Below are 16,371 nucleotides of genomic sequence, written 5' to 3'. Positions count from 1 at the left end.
GGATATTCTCTTTTCACGTTCTCCTTTTTAAGCACAGTTCAAGCAATCACGGCAGATGCGTAACCAGGCCAGCTCAGTACAGCTTGGTTTGGGTCAGTACAGATGCGTAACCAGGCCAGCTCAGTACAGCTTGGTTTGGGTCAGTACAGATGCGTAACCAGGCCGGCTCAGTACAGCTTGGTTTGGGTCAGTACAGATGCGTAACCAGGCCGGCTCAGTACAGCTTGGTTTGGGTCAGTACAGATGCGTAACCAGGCCAGCTCAGTACAGCTTGGTTTGGGTCAGTACAGATGCGTAACCAGGCCAGCTCAGTACAGCTTGGTTTGGGTCAGTACAGATGCGTAACCAGGCCAGCTCAGTACAGCTTAGTTTGGGTCAGTACAGATGCGTAACCAGGCCAGCTCAGTACAGCTTGGTTTGGGTCAGTACAGATGCGTAACCAGGCCAGCTCAGTACAGCTTGGTTTGGGTCAGTACAGATGCGTAACCAGGCCAGCTCAGTACAGCTTAGTTTGGGTCAGTACAGATGCGTAACCAGGCCAGCTCAGTACAGCTTGGTTTGGGTCAGTACAGATGCGTAACCAGGCCAGCTCAGTACAGCTTGGTTTGGGTCAGTACAGATGCGTAACCAGGCCAGCTCAGTACAGCTTGGTTTGGGTCAGTAGTGTGAAAAGCCCTAAAGAGCATTACATTTTTATTTTTTATTTTGCTGTGTGTGCATGCATGCTCTGAAATCCAGCTGATGTCTAGAAGATCCAACAAATGTCAGCAATTCTTGGACACAAGCATCGGTGCCTTGAGACGGGGCATGGTGCACTTGCTTCATGTGTCTACTACATTAAGCAGTAAAGCCTCTAACAACTCTTGCCACTGATGTGATTCCTGTGACAGACATTGGAGAGGCGGGAGCCCAACAAGTTCAAGCTTGGTTTGTTTTCGACACTCCTGAGGTAAGAATCTAGAGGGTAGTGAGACGGAGCGTTTAACCTTCCAACAGTTTTGTGTAAAGTCTTGTCACACGTCACATAACCAGTTTGTCCATGTCAACTTCAATGGTGTAACTCTGTTTTGACATATTGGAGCTCATGCAGAGTCTATTTCTGCTCAATCGTGATTTCAGAATTTATATTATGGCTATTCGTCATTGTTACTTCATTTTGTCTTCTTCGCACTTCAAATTTGGACGAGGCGCTAGAGTAGCCACGCAAACCAGATAGTCATCTCATCTAGGCATTACGCTAGTGAAATCTCAGCAATTCATTTTCTCTGCCAGATCATATTTCTCAATTTGCGTCATGCAAAATAAGCCAAATCATGACGCCTATGTCAGGTGTTGCCTGTCTGGAATGGGAAAACGGGGGAGGCTTTAACATGTAACACTGATTAGGCCCACTACTACCTAGCAACCACAGCTGAGACCTAAAATGGCCCCTGTTTGATGGGTGACTAGCCCATCCACATAAACAACGGCGGAAATGTGTCCACTGCTGGTAAAGGGCAAGTGTGGAAACAGCTAGTCCCTTTAATCAGTGAATGTGTCCCTTTATTGTTGTGTGGAACCTGGTATAAGAGGATATGTCCTTCCTATTTTGAGAGGATGTATTCTTCCTAGTTTGAGGGGACATTCTCTTCCTGTTTATCTTTTCTCTGTAGTTTTTAGTCCAGAATCATATCCTCACATTTACAGTCATACAGTGTTATTTTCTGCACATAATTCAAGTCCTGTGCACCATCTTGTTGACCTATGATTATCCTTGCCACGCCGCCTCCCCACAGCATCACTCATACACGTGGCATCTGGCGTTGCTGAGAACGGGTGCTACCTGCAGTGATTTGCTGTGTGTGTGCATGTGTGTGAGTCCGGGCCAGATTAAGAAATCATAGGCCCCGGGGCTCTTTTTTTTTTAATAGCCCCCCGCTCAATCCCCCTTTCACTCCACCCTCTCTCTTATTCACCTTGTTTCTCACCCCAATGCATTGCTTTCCTTCTGCTCTTCCCTCCTCTACTCTCTCTTGCTCACTCACTCATTGATAGTGACTGGCATGCTGAGAGCCTAATCATTATTCCACAGGCGAGGTATGGCGCCGGGGCTGAATGTCAGTTCTCTGCTTCTTCTTTTTTTTACCCCCTCCTCCACCCCCCCACTCACCCTCTAACGCTCTCTGGCTTTCCCCTTCGTAATCTTCCTAGCACACCTCTCTGACACTCTCACTCTCTCTGGCTTTCCCCTCCATAGTGTTCTCAGGCTGTGGTGAACAGTGGGACCACGCAGACGGGCCCTGAAAGGAGAGGACCGGAAGAGTGAACGAGGACGATAAAACACCACAATTTATACATGCAGATAAAGAGACGTGGGGACCACACTGCCCTTAAGCAGGGGACACTAATATCAAGGTGTGCTTGTGTGTGAATGCATTAGCGTGTGCTGGTGTGTGTGTGTGTGTGTGTGTGTGTGTGTGTGTGTGTGTCTGTCTGTGTGTAGATGTGCGTTCATTTTTTAGTATGTGTGACTTGCAGGCCATAGAATGTAGCTTGACATTTGCATGTGGCTCATGTACTTGTTTTCCAATACATCTAGGCTGGTTCTGATTAGTTTTATAGTTTCTATTCTGATGTACTAGACATTCCCGGTCATGTTTCATCCTTCTGAATATCTAGGCAGTATTGATTTCGTGATCGGTCGTGACTCAATTTGCGTCACTTCACATTCAATTTCCCCCCATTTTATTTCCTCAGTCTTTCAGTTTTTCTTGCTTTTATCTCTCCCTGTCATTTGTCCTAATCTCATATAAAGATCTGGAGCTAGCCATGTTCTCTATGTCAATAACGTCCCAGTGAGTGCTTCTCATTTCCTGCTGTGTCTTAAGCACCCAGTGGCAGCCACACGCCGTGACTAGTTCCCGACCAAATAAAAATGGATATCGAGATGTGTGTACCATTGATTTAGGGAGCTCTCCATATCGAATGCTTTATTGTGATTCCTATAGCCTATGTGACTCTGTTTGTGTAGTGTAGGCTGTGTGTGTGTGTGTGTGTGTGTGTGTGTGTGGGGGGGGTGTAAGAGGGTGACAAAGAGGGGAGGGGAGTACCAATACACCATGACCCAGGGGGCTCTGCATTGAGAGAGGACAAAAAAAGGAAAAGTCTCATTAATTATGAGGGACGACGGTACGTAAACACTCCAGTGGGGCAGGTTTATGAGCCCTGTCTCCCCCTGTGATCAGGCATTCCTTTTTACTCTATTCTACCCTCACTGGGTGCTACTGCTGAACACACACACACACGTGTCCTCAGCGATGAATTCTCTCCTGTAGCCATTCATCTGCCTTATGTTGTTTAACCACATAGCTTGTGTGTTTTGTGTATTCATGTGTGTACAGTATGTGTGTTTTGTTCCTGTGACTCATAAACAGAATATGGTGAGCTTTGTAGTGTGTGGATAGACATTGATATGCCTGTGTGTTTGTTTGTGCATGGAATTTGTGTAGTTCTACAGATGTAGGATCTTAATTTGAGCCAGTTTTCTACAGCAGGAAAATAATCCTGCAGCAACAGGAAATGTGAATTATTATGTGGATTATAATGAATGTACATTTTTGTAGGGGTTGATACACTTTTCGTAAGGGAAAAGTCAGAAATGTCAAAGTTTCAAAGAAATTTGAAACCTTTTTAAACCTCATACACGACAAGTTTTACATTTCCTGCGTTGTAGAAACATTCTCCTGCAACAGGATGATCAAATTAAGATCCTACATCTGTATGTCAGTGTGTTACTGTGTGAGTATGTTACAATATGCCTGCCTGTGTGTGACACAAACAAACGTGGTTAAACAACATAAGGAAGATGAATGGCCATGTGAGAGAATCCATCACAGGCACGTGTGTGTGTGAGAGCGAGCGAGAGAGACTGGCTGATGTTTATTTTATGTATCCTTGATTGACAGAAGGGGATGAAAGGGTGGCAGCCAGTTGATATTTGACAGAGAGAGTGAGTGAGAGAGAGAGAGAGAGAGAGCTGGTTGAATTGGAGAGAGCTGAAGAGGTATTGAGATGCAGAGAGGGAGCGAGCAAGAGCTTGCTGCTGGTGATTGCAGTCAGTTCCTTCGCTAGCCACACACTGTGGAAATACAGCGTGCTCAATGCGGAGGAACAACGGGAAGAGAGGTGTTAGATAGAAAAGAGAGGAGTCAAAAAGAACTGGGAACAGAGGAGCAATTACGCGGCTTTCACTCATCTCTAAATGGGCTGGTCCGTATGAACAAGAGGAGCACCACAGAGGCACAGAGAGGAAGAGGGCAATTTCTCTCTTCTTGTGACAGCCTGGGGAGCCGTTTCGGGGTGTCATTGTGACAGCGTTTGCCCTGCATGTATTTGAGAGGGAGTGTGTGTATCTGTCTGCCTGTCAGACTCTGGAGCTGTGGTTGCCTCTTGGAAAGAAAGTGATCTATCATTCTGTTTGGAAAAGGGGATTTGGATGGGACGGATTTTTGGGAATTCAAGAAAGGCTTAAGGGACACAGTCCTGATGGGGTCGTAGTGTTTCTCCTCTGCTCTTCTCTCTGTTTTCTCTCTCTCTCTCTTTTCCCCCTTCCTCCTCCCCTTCTATCTCCACTTTTTCCCGGCGCTGGTGCACATGCTCATTATAGCTGTCCATTTGGCTGAGACTCCCTCACTCGCTCTCCGTGGCAACCGCTAATCTCGCAGGGGCAACCGTTCGTTCGCCCATGGAGAGGGGACTGAGATGGGTGAGTGTGGTTTTTCCCTCCTCTTTTCTCCCCCTTTTCTTCTCCTCCCGTTCTCTCATTCCCTTTTTTTCTGTCACGTCTTTATCTCGACCGTCGGTATTTGTCCATTTGTTTCTCATCAATCACCCCTCATCCAAATCGACTACTGTCATCCATCAGCCATTTTATCACCTTACTCTGTTTCGCTCCCCTCTTTTCCTCTCCTCCTCTTTCTCGTTCCCTTGTTTCTCACATCACTCATTCCCACTGTCACCCACCCAGCCGTCCATCGAGGGCGGATACATATGAACGAAACTGGACGTCAACTGACATGCAACCTAAACCATGGAGTTTTGGGTCAAAAAACGTTGCTCACTGCAAAAAAAAAATGTTGCTCACTACCCCGCCATCCCCATTTGTCCAGACAACCCCCCCCAGTTCTCTCACCCCTACTCCATCTCCATGACATCCCCATACCATTCACCACTACCATCACCACAGTTCCACTGACCCCAATATATTTTTGTCAGTGTCTGAAAAGCCATAAGGAATGTATGGCTGTATGCTGATGCTAGCAGTCACTCTGGGTGATTGAGGGTGATAATAGCACAAGCTGTGTTCTGCTACTGATATCACCATCACTCTGTGTGATGGAGTGATGGTAGGTTTGGTTGTTGCATTGGTGTAAACACCTGAAGCAGGGTAGTGTTGTGCCATATATATAGCAGGGGGCATTCGGGGATAGAACACAGCAATGACAAGCCGGTGTTTGTTCAATAACACTATAGCTACACCCCAGGGGATGTTGTGGGTTCTCGTGCACATACAAACACAGCCTGACTCACTCACACACACACACACACACACACACACACACACTTATTCTTAAACAACCAGGAAAACACAGATGCACAAAGGGGTACAGACACAAGCACACAAACACACTGCTTTGCCATCTGGCCGTTCCACAGGTTTCTCCATTCTGAGACATACAGTGCATGGTGCTTTAGCGTAGAAAGATGCAAAGATGGCCTGCCACTGAAACAACCTGAAGCCTAGCCTAGCGAATAATGGGGAAAAAAAGGAGAGAACTGTGATTTTAAAAACAATGACTCATGGGATTGGAAACAGAAGTTATAAATTACATTGAAATAGAGTTGAGATGATATCAGAGCAAACCAGCACTTCTTTTGTCTGGGCCTCAATTTATAACCCAGATGATGTAAACAGAGATAAATCAGACAATGCTTAGGGGACATTACTCATGTTTAAAAGGCTCAAACTGTGTGTATTCCACTGGAAAGCCATTCATACTCGTATTGCAGTTGCCTGTAAGCACAGATCCAGGGCCAGTTTGTTTTTCATCTCAGGATGGTTTATGGTAAGAGCAGGGGTGAGGAAGAGCGGATCTGAGATCTGTTATAAGGGGCATCCTTTGCCTGTAGCTTTTCTCTGCATCCAGCTAATTTGCCTGCCATCATCGTTCACCGTCACATGAATTCCCAACTCCCAACACCTACTCAGCACACACACTTTCAGTTCTCACACACTCTGACATCTGTCGATCTGTCTCACAAGAATTGAAAGCATCCACATCCACAGATAGAACTCGTTCCCCAATCGGTACATTGGAGTTTGTTGTACTCTGCAGATGCACTTTCGGCTGGAGTGTTGTGGTGATGCCGGGTAGATCTAAGTGCTAAAGCGGAGTGTAGCCGCTCACCGGTAGCATCATGGGGATCATAGAGGCCACTTGACCACCATCCCCCGCAATGGCAGGCAAGCTGCGGCTGTTCGGCTCCAGCTGCCACTGATGGCGTTAGGTAAAGGGAACTAACGTTAAGCAATTGTTTTACTAAAACGTTGGTGGAATATTACGGAGCGTACCGCTACGGATCATCTCCTATGTCCACCGCTGTGGCTGCACAAACACGTGTTACATTATTTATTTTTTGACCCCCCCCCCCGACCAGCCTCTGCGTTTTCTGAAACGAACGCCCTTGGTGGTAATGTTTCTGATATGACCGCGCTGGGAATGTAATAACAACAGTAAGGGAACATTTAGGGAGTGTTCGTTTGCAGCAGATGCATGTGTAAATGTCGACGTTACACTTAGAAGAGCAGACATGTATGTACTGCATTGTAAAGAGACATTAGTGAGAGATACTAAACGCTGTAAAAAAAAAAAATGGTAAAAATGCCTCCCACAACTTAAAACGTTTATGTAACCAGTTCCACAGCTAGTAACCTTTATCGTTTTAAGTTGGCGGGAAAGTTATACCATCGTTCATTCCTGATTTGAGCAAGTGGTGTTTACATTCAAGTCCGCTGAACTATGCATTATTTTAATTGGATGGAAGGTCATAGTATGCGCAACTGCAAAGGTCATTTTTATGTTGACGGGTGACTGTGCCTGCTATGAAGCTCTACGGAAATTGATGTTGTAGTTGAGCATGGTCCCTTGATAATTAAATGGAATAAGATTAAATCACATTAGCTTTTTTTTTTTTTTTCATTTTTTACATTGCATTTTCTAGGAGACATACTGTAAATAATGGCTGTGGATATATGACGTTGAAATGCAAGACGTCAGTGTAATTACACTCTTTCGCTCTCTATTCTACCCTCTTAATCTCCCTTTCCCTTTCATTACAGATTCCAAATCACCCCTGGAGACTTTTCCACATGGTGTCCATTTCCTGCCCTGCCAAGGGCCACACTTCCCTCCACGGGGCCACTCTTCTGTGTGATAACCTCTAGAGTACCCAGCGTCCTTCACACCTAAAGACTTTGCATCAAGCTGGATTTCTTTTGGGGGGGTGCTATGGCAACCCGCTCCATTTGCTGCCACGTTGAATGAAGAGCGGACTTGGTGCCATTTTTTTTTCTGTGTGATACAGCTTCACACAAGTGGATGTGAGAACTAAAAGACAGGAAAGCCCATCGGTTCCCAAGAATTTCCTGCCAAGGATTCTGTGGCAGGATGTCTCACACGAGGTGAATTATCGTTCCAGGTAATCTTGGTTCAACGTAAATACTTTTTGTATCATGCTGTGATCTACAAAGCAGTGGATTAACTCTCAGTACCCAGAACTGGGAGAGAATTTGAAATTGCAACTAGGTTATTATCTGCCCATCTCTTCTCTCATATTGCCATCGTTTCAGTTTTTGCTTTTGAGTAATTATCATTGGCTTAATCAAAGAGGCAGCATGCAATTCTTCTGGCCCTACCGGTGCAAAAGACATCTGAAACAAAGACATTAGTTTTTAAATTATTTAAAAAAAAAAGTCTGGTTAAAGAAAAAGAGTAACAAAGAAAGGGAGTCAAGTGGGGAACAGGTGTAGAGAATCTAAAAAGATCAAAGTGAGAGAGAGAGTGAGGCTAAGAGTCAGGCTGATATTTGCAGAAGCCCGGTTATAGAGGAGACAGGAGAGCAGAGAGACGGGAGAGAATCCGTAGGGAAGGTTAGGCAGGTGGATGGATAGAGTTGGGGGGGGTTCTGGGTAAAGATAAGGGGGCCATTTCAGTCAGATAGTGGGGTAACGGTAGGATCCCAACCTTCTTAGACTGACACCCACCAGTGTCATTGGCATTCTCTGCACTGCCTTCCTCGTTGTTCCTCAGGCGAGAGTGCAAGAGGTGGGAGGGGGAGGGGGGGAAAGAGAGAGAAACTAGTGACTGAAAGATTGGACTGTCGCCACAATCGGGGCCAATTAAGATAATTTATCATTTATATGCCTTAATCTTGCCAGTCAGGTGGGAGAGATATATATACAGAGAGAGGACGAGTGAGAGGGAACCGAAATCGAGAGGGGAACAGGTGCCACAGATACACGTCATTATCGCCTTCCTCTTTAATTTAGTTAGTTTCTCCCCCCCCCCCCTCTTTTTAATCTCGGGAACGAGATCCTTTTTGAGGGCTGTTCTGGTTGAGGCAAGGAAGGCCTTTGCCCGTTTGCCGAAAGGGAAGGCAGGAGAGAGAAACGGTTGTTTTTTCCCAATTGAAACAGAATGGTCTTTCCCCTCCCCAGCTCTTATATATGTTAGCAGCAACACACTCTTTCATCCTGCCATCTCTTCATTGCTCCGTCAGGGTAGAAAGTGAGAGACTTCCCTTTCCATTTTGTCTGCATCCCCTTTCCCACTGCTGTTGGATATTTTTCTCTCCCCTACAAAAATCCTCATTTTCCACCCGAAGGGAATCTTTTCCTAGTAAAGGACATCCCTAGGGGTTGGACATTACTCCTATATAGGTTTCCCCCCCCAGACTATATCTTATCACCATATCAAGAAGAAAACATAGAAAATCCTTCTAAACCTCTACTTCAAACCCAGAGACCCCTGACCCCCCTTCTCTTCACCCCTCCCTCCCCCTCCTCTCGGATCTTACTCCTCTCTCTCCGTTCCTGTTATCCGTGGGGTATCCTACTTCCTGCCAGGACTAAGCCGGCTTGCATCCCCCGGGAATCTTTTGATATCGGCTCCTGGTGTCGTCTGATTCATTCTGTGAGTATTCCTCTCTCTCTCCCCTCTCTTTTGGTGTGTGAGTACGTCATTGTGTGTCTACAGGCACCTTGCCTCCTGTTAAAGGAACATTGAAGGCAGTCAATTTAGGAAGTAAACAGGAAGTACAATTCAATAATCGAAGAAAGGTTGTATATTTTGAATGAACTCAATCAAATGAAAAGTAGAAGCTATTCATTTCAAAAGTGAACATTTTCTTAAAACGCAGCATCATATTGGGATGATTTCTGTGTTTTGAAAGTTGTATATCTTGAAAACTTGTGCTGACAAGCAAAACATTTTGGGACGATGTCAACAATGGACTAATAACAAAAGATAGTTATGGGGTGGAATTTTCCTTTTAAGTCTTCTCTCCCTTATTTTTGATTATAGTGGCGAGTTTGTGTTAATGCTCTCGATTTAAAGGGTAGACGATTTAGTCGGTGTGTTTGTCTCTCTCTGTGTGTGTGTGTGAGAAAGACGTATCTACATGTGAGTGAGGCAGTAGTGTTGATGAATGATGCTCCTGAGATACTAGGTGGATGATTGTAGAGAATTATACTGGTATGTTTGTGTCCTCAATGCAATGTGCTTATGCAATTATACTGAACCAAAATATAAACGCAATCCCAGAAATGTTCCATACGCACAAAAAAAAGCTTATTTCTCACAAATGATGTGCACAAATTTGTTTACACCCCTATTAGTGAGCATTTCCCCTTTGCCAATATTAACCATCCACCTGACAGGTGTGGCATATCAAGAAGATGATTAAACAGCATGATCATTACACAGGTGCACCTTGTGCTAGGGTCAGTAAAAGGCCACTTAAAATGTGCAGTTTGGTCACAAAACACAACGCAAAAGATGTCTTGTGTTTTCAGGGCGTGATCAAGTGGCATGCTGACTGCAGGAATGTCCACCATTCCCTGTGCCAGAGAATTTCATGCTCATTTCTTTACCATAAGCTGCCTACAGGGCCTCCCAAGTGGCGTAGCAGTCTGAGGCACTGCATCGCAGTGCTAGAGGCATCACTACAGATCCGTGTTTGATCCCGGGCTGTGTCGCACCCTGCCAGAACCGGGGGACCCATGGCTCGCATGGCTCTTGGCCTCTACCGAGTCCGTATGGGACTTGCAGCGATGGGACAAGACTGCAATTACCAATTGGATATCACGAAATTTGGGAGAAAAAGGGGTAAACATTTTAAAAAATAATAATATAAAAACCTGCCTCCAATGTTGTTTTAGAGAATTTGGCAGTACATCCAACCGGCCTCACAACACACCAGCCCAGGACATCCACATCCAGCGTCTTCACCTGCGGGTTTTTCTGTCCGTAATAAAGCCTTTTTGTGGCGATAAACCCATTCTTATTGGCTGGGCCTGGCTCCCCAGTGGGTGGGCTGCCAAGTGGGTGGGCCTATGCCCACCCATGGCTACACCATTGCCTAGTTATTTGAAATCCATAGATTAGGGTCTTATAAATATATTTCAATTCTGATTTCCTTATATAAACTGTAACTCGGTAAAATCTTTTCAATTGTTGGATGTTGCGTTTATATTTTTGTTGAGTATATGAGTGTTCCTTTTTTAAGTAATGTGTTTGATGGAGTGTGTTGATGTACAAGCTCTCAAGCTGTGTGAGTGTGTATCAGGGCTGGGCTCAATTCGAAATTGAAGGCAGTCAATTCAGGAAGTGATTTGAATAACAAAAATTCAGAAAATGTATAACCTTTTTGAAATGAATAGCTTCTACTTTTCAGTTTATTCAGTTTATCAAGTCATGCAAAATAAACAACCTTTTTTTCCATTATTGAACTGTAATTTGAGTAGATCCTGTGTGGCTCAGTTGGTAGAGCATGGTGATTTTAATGCCAGGGTTGTGGGTCTAATTGCCACGAAGGGACGAGTATGAAAAATGTATCAGCTCACTACTTGTAAGTCGCACTGGATGAGTGTCTGTTAAATGTTTGAAATGTATATCCCCCAACCCTGGTGCGTATGTGCCTTTTTGTGTACTGTGTGTGCCAAAGCAAGGCCTACACTTTACATTGATGGTCTACACTTTACATTGATGGTCTACACTTTCCATACATGTGTATTGAGTGCTTACCACTTCACTAGGCTACCATAGGAAAACACAGCAGCATGTATTTCATACAGAGTAACATCCGACTGTAAAAAGAAAATGCTAAATAGTCCACATTGCAGCAGGACTATGCTCATACAATTTACAGGTACAGTATACTATTAACCCTGGGATAGTAATTGATGGTCCCACAGAATTAAATTCCCCAAGGTCTATCAATAGATGGTCAATCTACACCGACAGAATTTCAAGGAAGCATCAAGAAGGCTATTTCCTCCAATAAGTAACCGTGGTGTATGATACGATTAAGATCATTTGTCTTTGTGCCCTTTCATCCCAACTTCACTGACACCTCCTAGTTCTGCAGAGCTCTCTATATTGTAGTGCTGAGACCTCTATCACTTTCCAGGGAACACCCACAGGGTCATGGTCGTTAATTGGAAAGCCATATTAATATTCTGCTTGAGCTAGACGGAGGAAAATCACCCCTATTTACAGTAAATCACTTGGTGGGACATTACTTGTTTTGTTTTTTCTCCCTCTGGACATAAGTCTTGCCCGGGAAAAGTTGCCCGGGAGGTTTGTACAATAGCTTAAGACTTGAATATGGATTGTCAATCTATTGCCCTTTTTATTCTGGTTGCAGAGTTGACGTTTCGGATGTTGACGCTACGGAATATATGTTTTTGAGGTCAGCGTCGGATCTGGATATCATCAGTAATCGAATGGCTTTATGTTGATTTAATGACAGTTATACGAGCTTGGACAATGCAATCATTCAGTGACGGTGAGTCACGTTAGCGATCAGATTCTGTTTTGTTTATCGCTGAGGATTTTTTTGTCCGTCACACGGAACACCACTCTGTTGATCCATTCATAGTGATATATGTCAGTGAGATTTATGCTGATTCATCCACCCATACGTCAGTGCCAATCTGGGATGAACTACAATGCAACCTGCATTTACATTCTTATACAACAGCTCTGTGTTTGAAATTGATACCAGGTGGATATAAGCCAAGTGTGCATGAATGTTTTAAAAATTCCAGATTGTGTGCTGCTAGGAACTCATTTGGATGGGCATCAATTGTTTTCCTCAACAACAACAAAAAAACAAACCATTTCTCTGAACTCATCTATTCTTCTCAACCTTGGCAACACGTTCCAAGTACCGTCTCACGCTAAATAAAGAGGTTCAAATTCACAGCCAGAAAGAAATGATACATCACTGAAACTTCTGCCAGGGCGCCGATAGCTAATATCAGTCATGGTAAGTGATTAGTAGGTTAAGATTAGGTTGGAGTGATTATATGCGTGGTGGCCTTACCTCAACTGATGAGCACCTTAGCTGGAGTGTGTGTGTGTGCAGCGTTCAAACCTTAGTCAAAGCTGCTCACTGGAGCAGGATGCTGCTTCTACTGCGGCACGTTGCTGGCTCTCCAGGCTCTGCAGCACACACAGGGGTCAGCACATGTTGCAGACACACTGCCACTAAACAAACACGCAGACAGAGAGGGTGTACGAGCACACACACACACACCAAGAAGCACTATCGGCTGGGTGGAAGGCGGAGGACAGTGGAGCAGGACAGGCGTTTGGGTCAAAGCATGTCCTCGTGGGACAGCCTCAGCTGGGTTTTGTCACCCTGCTATTGGTGGATCGGATCGCCCCATTTTGTTTAGCAATTTGTCACATCCTCGATGACGGCAGTAAAGGATGTCCCAGTCGGCCAGTGGCAGAGGTTACAAATATAGAGTTCTAGAGCCTTCCTAGGTGCTGGAATGTCAGCATTGCAGTCAAATCGAGAGAGTGGGGACAAAAAACGCAGCTGCTAGCATTCCCACGGTGTCCTCTTCATTGCAGTTTGTCTTTGTTGACACCTTTTTGGAATTTTGAAATCTTCTTGAGCTCTGTTAGATAGTGAGGTGAAACTACCTTTTTCATGTACAGTTGAAGTCGGAAGTTTACATACACCTTAGCCAAATACAAACTCAGTTTTTCACAATTCCTGACATTTAATCCTAGTAAAAATTCCATGTTTTAGGTCAGTCAGGATCACCACTTTATTTTAAGAATGTGAAATGTCAGAATAATAGTAGAGAATTATTTATTTCAGCTTTTATTTCTTTCATCACATTCCCAGTGGGTCAGAAGTTTACATACACAATTAGTATTTGGTAGCATTGCCTTTACATTTTTTAACTTGGGTAAAACGTTTTGGGTAGCCTTCCACAAGCTTCCCACAATAAGTTGGGTTGATTTTGGCCCATTCCTCCTGACAGAGCTGGTGTAACTGAGTCAGGTTTATAGACCTTCTTGCTCACACATGCTTTTTCAGTTCTGCCCACAAATTTTCTATAGGATTGAGGTTAGGGCTTTGTGATGGCCACTCCAATACCTTGACTTTGTTGTCCTTAAGCCATTCTGCCAACAACTTTGGAAGTATGCTTGGGGTCATTGTCCATTTTTGGAAGACCCATTTGTGACCAAGCTTTAACTTCCTGACTGATGTCTTGAGATGTTGCATCAATATATCCACATCATTTTCCTCCCTCATGATGCCATCTAGTTTGTGAAGTGCACCAGTCCCTCCTGCAGCAAAGAACCCCCACACCATGACGCTGCCACCCCCGTGCTTCACAGTTGGGATGGTGTTCTTCGGCTTGCAAGCCACCCCCTTTTTCCTCCAAACATAATGATTGACATTATGGCCAAACAGTTCTATTTTTGTTTCATCAGAGCAGAGGACATTTCTCCAAAAAAAGTACGATCTTTGTCCCCATGTGCAGTTGCAAACCTAGTCTGGCTTTTATTTATGGTGGTTTTGGAGCAGTGACTTCTTCCTTGCTGAGCGGCCTTTCAGGTTATGTCGATATAGGACTCGTTTAACTGTAGATATAAATACTTTTGTACCTGTTTCCTGCAGCATCTTCACAAGGTCCTTTGCTGTTGTTCTGGGATGATTTGCACTTTTCGCACCAAAGTACGTTCATCTTTAGGAGACAGAATGTGTCTCCTTCCTACAGACAGTGAGTCACATGGTCATGGCTTGCTATATAAAGCAGGCAGACAGGCATTGAGGCATTCAGTTACTGTTCAATTGAACGTTAGAATGGGCAAAACGAGTGACCTAAGCAACTTTGAGCAGGGTATGATTGTCGGTGCCAGGCGCACCGGTTCCAGTATCTCAGAAACAGCCGCCCTCCTGGGCTTCTCACGCACAACACTGTCTAGGGTTTACTGAGAATGGTGCGCAAACAAAAAAACATCCAGTCAGCGACAGTCCTGTGGGCGAAAACAGCTCGTTGATGAGAGAGGTCAAAGGACAATGGCAAGAATCGTGCAAGCTAACAGACGGGCCACAAACAGACATATAACGGCGCAGTACAACAGTGGTGTGCAGAACTGCATCTCGGAACACACAGTAGACGACCACACCGGGTTTCACTCCTTTCACCTAAAAAACAAGAAGAAGCAGTTCCAGTGGGCACGTTATCACCAACACTGGATAATTGATTGGAAAAACATTGCCTGGAACGTGACAGTAAGTTCAGTTGACTTGAGTGGCCTGCGCAGTCCCCAGACTTCAACCCTATAGAGCATCTTTCAGACGAGATGGAACTGGCTGTACGCAGCATGAATGTACCGACATCTTGTAGAATGCCCTAAAGAATTCAGGCTGTTCTGGAGGCAAAGGGCGATCTGACCTAGGACTAGATGGGTGTACCTATTCACACCCCTTGACCTCTTCCACATTTTGTTGTTACAGCCAGAATTTAAAATTGATAAAATTATAATTTTTTTGTTTTCCTATGCCTCGCAAAGAAGGACACCTATATCTGGATAGATGGGTTTAAATTAAAAAGCAGACATTGAAATATCCCTTTGAGCATGGTGAAGTTATTAATTACACTTTGGATGGTGTATCAATACACCCAGTTACTACAAAGATACAGGTTTCCTTCCTAACTCAGTTGCCGGAAAGGAAGGAAACCACTCAGGGATTTCACTATGGTGAACATGGTGACTTTAAAACAGTTACAGAGTTTAGTGGCTGTGATAGGAGAAATCTAAGGATGGATCAACAACATTGTACTCACTCCACAATACTAACCTAATTGACAGAGTGAAAAGAAGGAAGCCTGTACAGGATAAAATATTCCAAAACATGCATCCTTTTTGCAACAATGCACTAAAGTAATACTGCAAACAATGTGGCAAAGCAATTCACTTTTTGTCCTGCATTCGAAGCGTTATGTCACTCTCCACCCCCTCCCATTATGTCACTCTCCACCCCCTCCAGGTGTCTCTTGTTATCCCTGGTGTATATAACACTGTGTTTCCTTTCTCTCTGTGCCAGTTCGTCTTGTATGTTCCAAGTCAACCAGCGTGTTTTTCCCGTGCGCTTGCCTTTTCTATTTTCTTTTACTAGTCCACCTGGTTTTGACCCTTGCCTGTTTTCTGGACTCTGTACCTGCCTGCCTGACCTTGAGCCTGCCTGCACTGAACTTGAGCCTGCCTGCCACACTGTACCTCCTGGACACTGAACTGGTTTTGACCTTTTGCCTGTCCACGACCATTCTCTTGCCTACTCCTTTTGGATACAATAAATATCAAACACTCAAAACCATCTGCCTCCCGTGTCTGCATCTGGGTCTCGCCTTGTGCTCTTATACATTATGCTTGGAGCAAATCCAATACAACACATTACTGAGTACCTCTCAACATATTTTCAAGCAATAGTGGTGGCTGCATCATGTTATGGGTATGTTTGTAATTTTTCAGTGCAAAAAAATACACTGAATGAAACTAAGCACAGGTAAAATTGTGGAGGAAAACCTAGTTCAGTCTGCTTTCCACCAGACACTGGGAGATGAATTCACCTTTCAGCAGGACAATAACCTAAAACATAAATCTACACTTGAGTTGCTTACCAAGAAGACAGTGAATATTTGGCTGAGTTACAGTGTTAACTTAAGTCTGTTTATAAAACCATGGCAAGACCTAAAAATGGTTGTCTAGCAATGATCAACAAACAATTTGTCAGATCTTG

The 16,371-nt window shown here is 44.4% G+C and overlaps 1 protein-coding gene across 4 annotated transcripts in view; it reads left to right on the top strand.

Annotated features, from left to right (window-relative positions):
- The first annotated feature begins 4,066 nt into the window (after positions 1-4,066).
- Positions 4,067-16,371, top strand: part of LOC112229831 (glutamate receptor ionotropic, kainate 5-like) — a 79,653-nt gene continuing 67,348 nt past the window's right edge. For 3 of the 4 annotated variants that reach the window (XM_024395909.2, XM_042310312.1, XM_042310310.1), the window contains exons 1-3: positions 4,067-4,744; positions 7,379-7,737; positions 9,164-9,230. The gene's annotated coding sequence lies outside the window, so the exon portion shown is untranslated. Of the gene's footprint in view, positions 4,745-7,378; positions 7,738-8,290; positions 9,231-16,371 lie in introns of those variants that run through there. The other variant, XM_042310311.1, reaches the window with a different exon arrangement.

The sequence above is a fragment of the Oncorhynchus tshawytscha genome, linkage group LG31, assembly GCF_018296145.1.
Source record: "Oncorhynchus tshawytscha isolate Ot180627B linkage group LG31, Otsh_v2.0, whole genome shotgun sequence".
Taxonomy (NCBI): domain Eukaryota; kingdom Metazoa; phylum Chordata; class Actinopteri; order Salmoniformes; family Salmonidae; genus Oncorhynchus; species Oncorhynchus tshawytscha.
The sequence above is the reverse complement of the archived record's forward strand: the minus strand, read 5'-3'. Positions and strand labels throughout refer to the sequence as shown.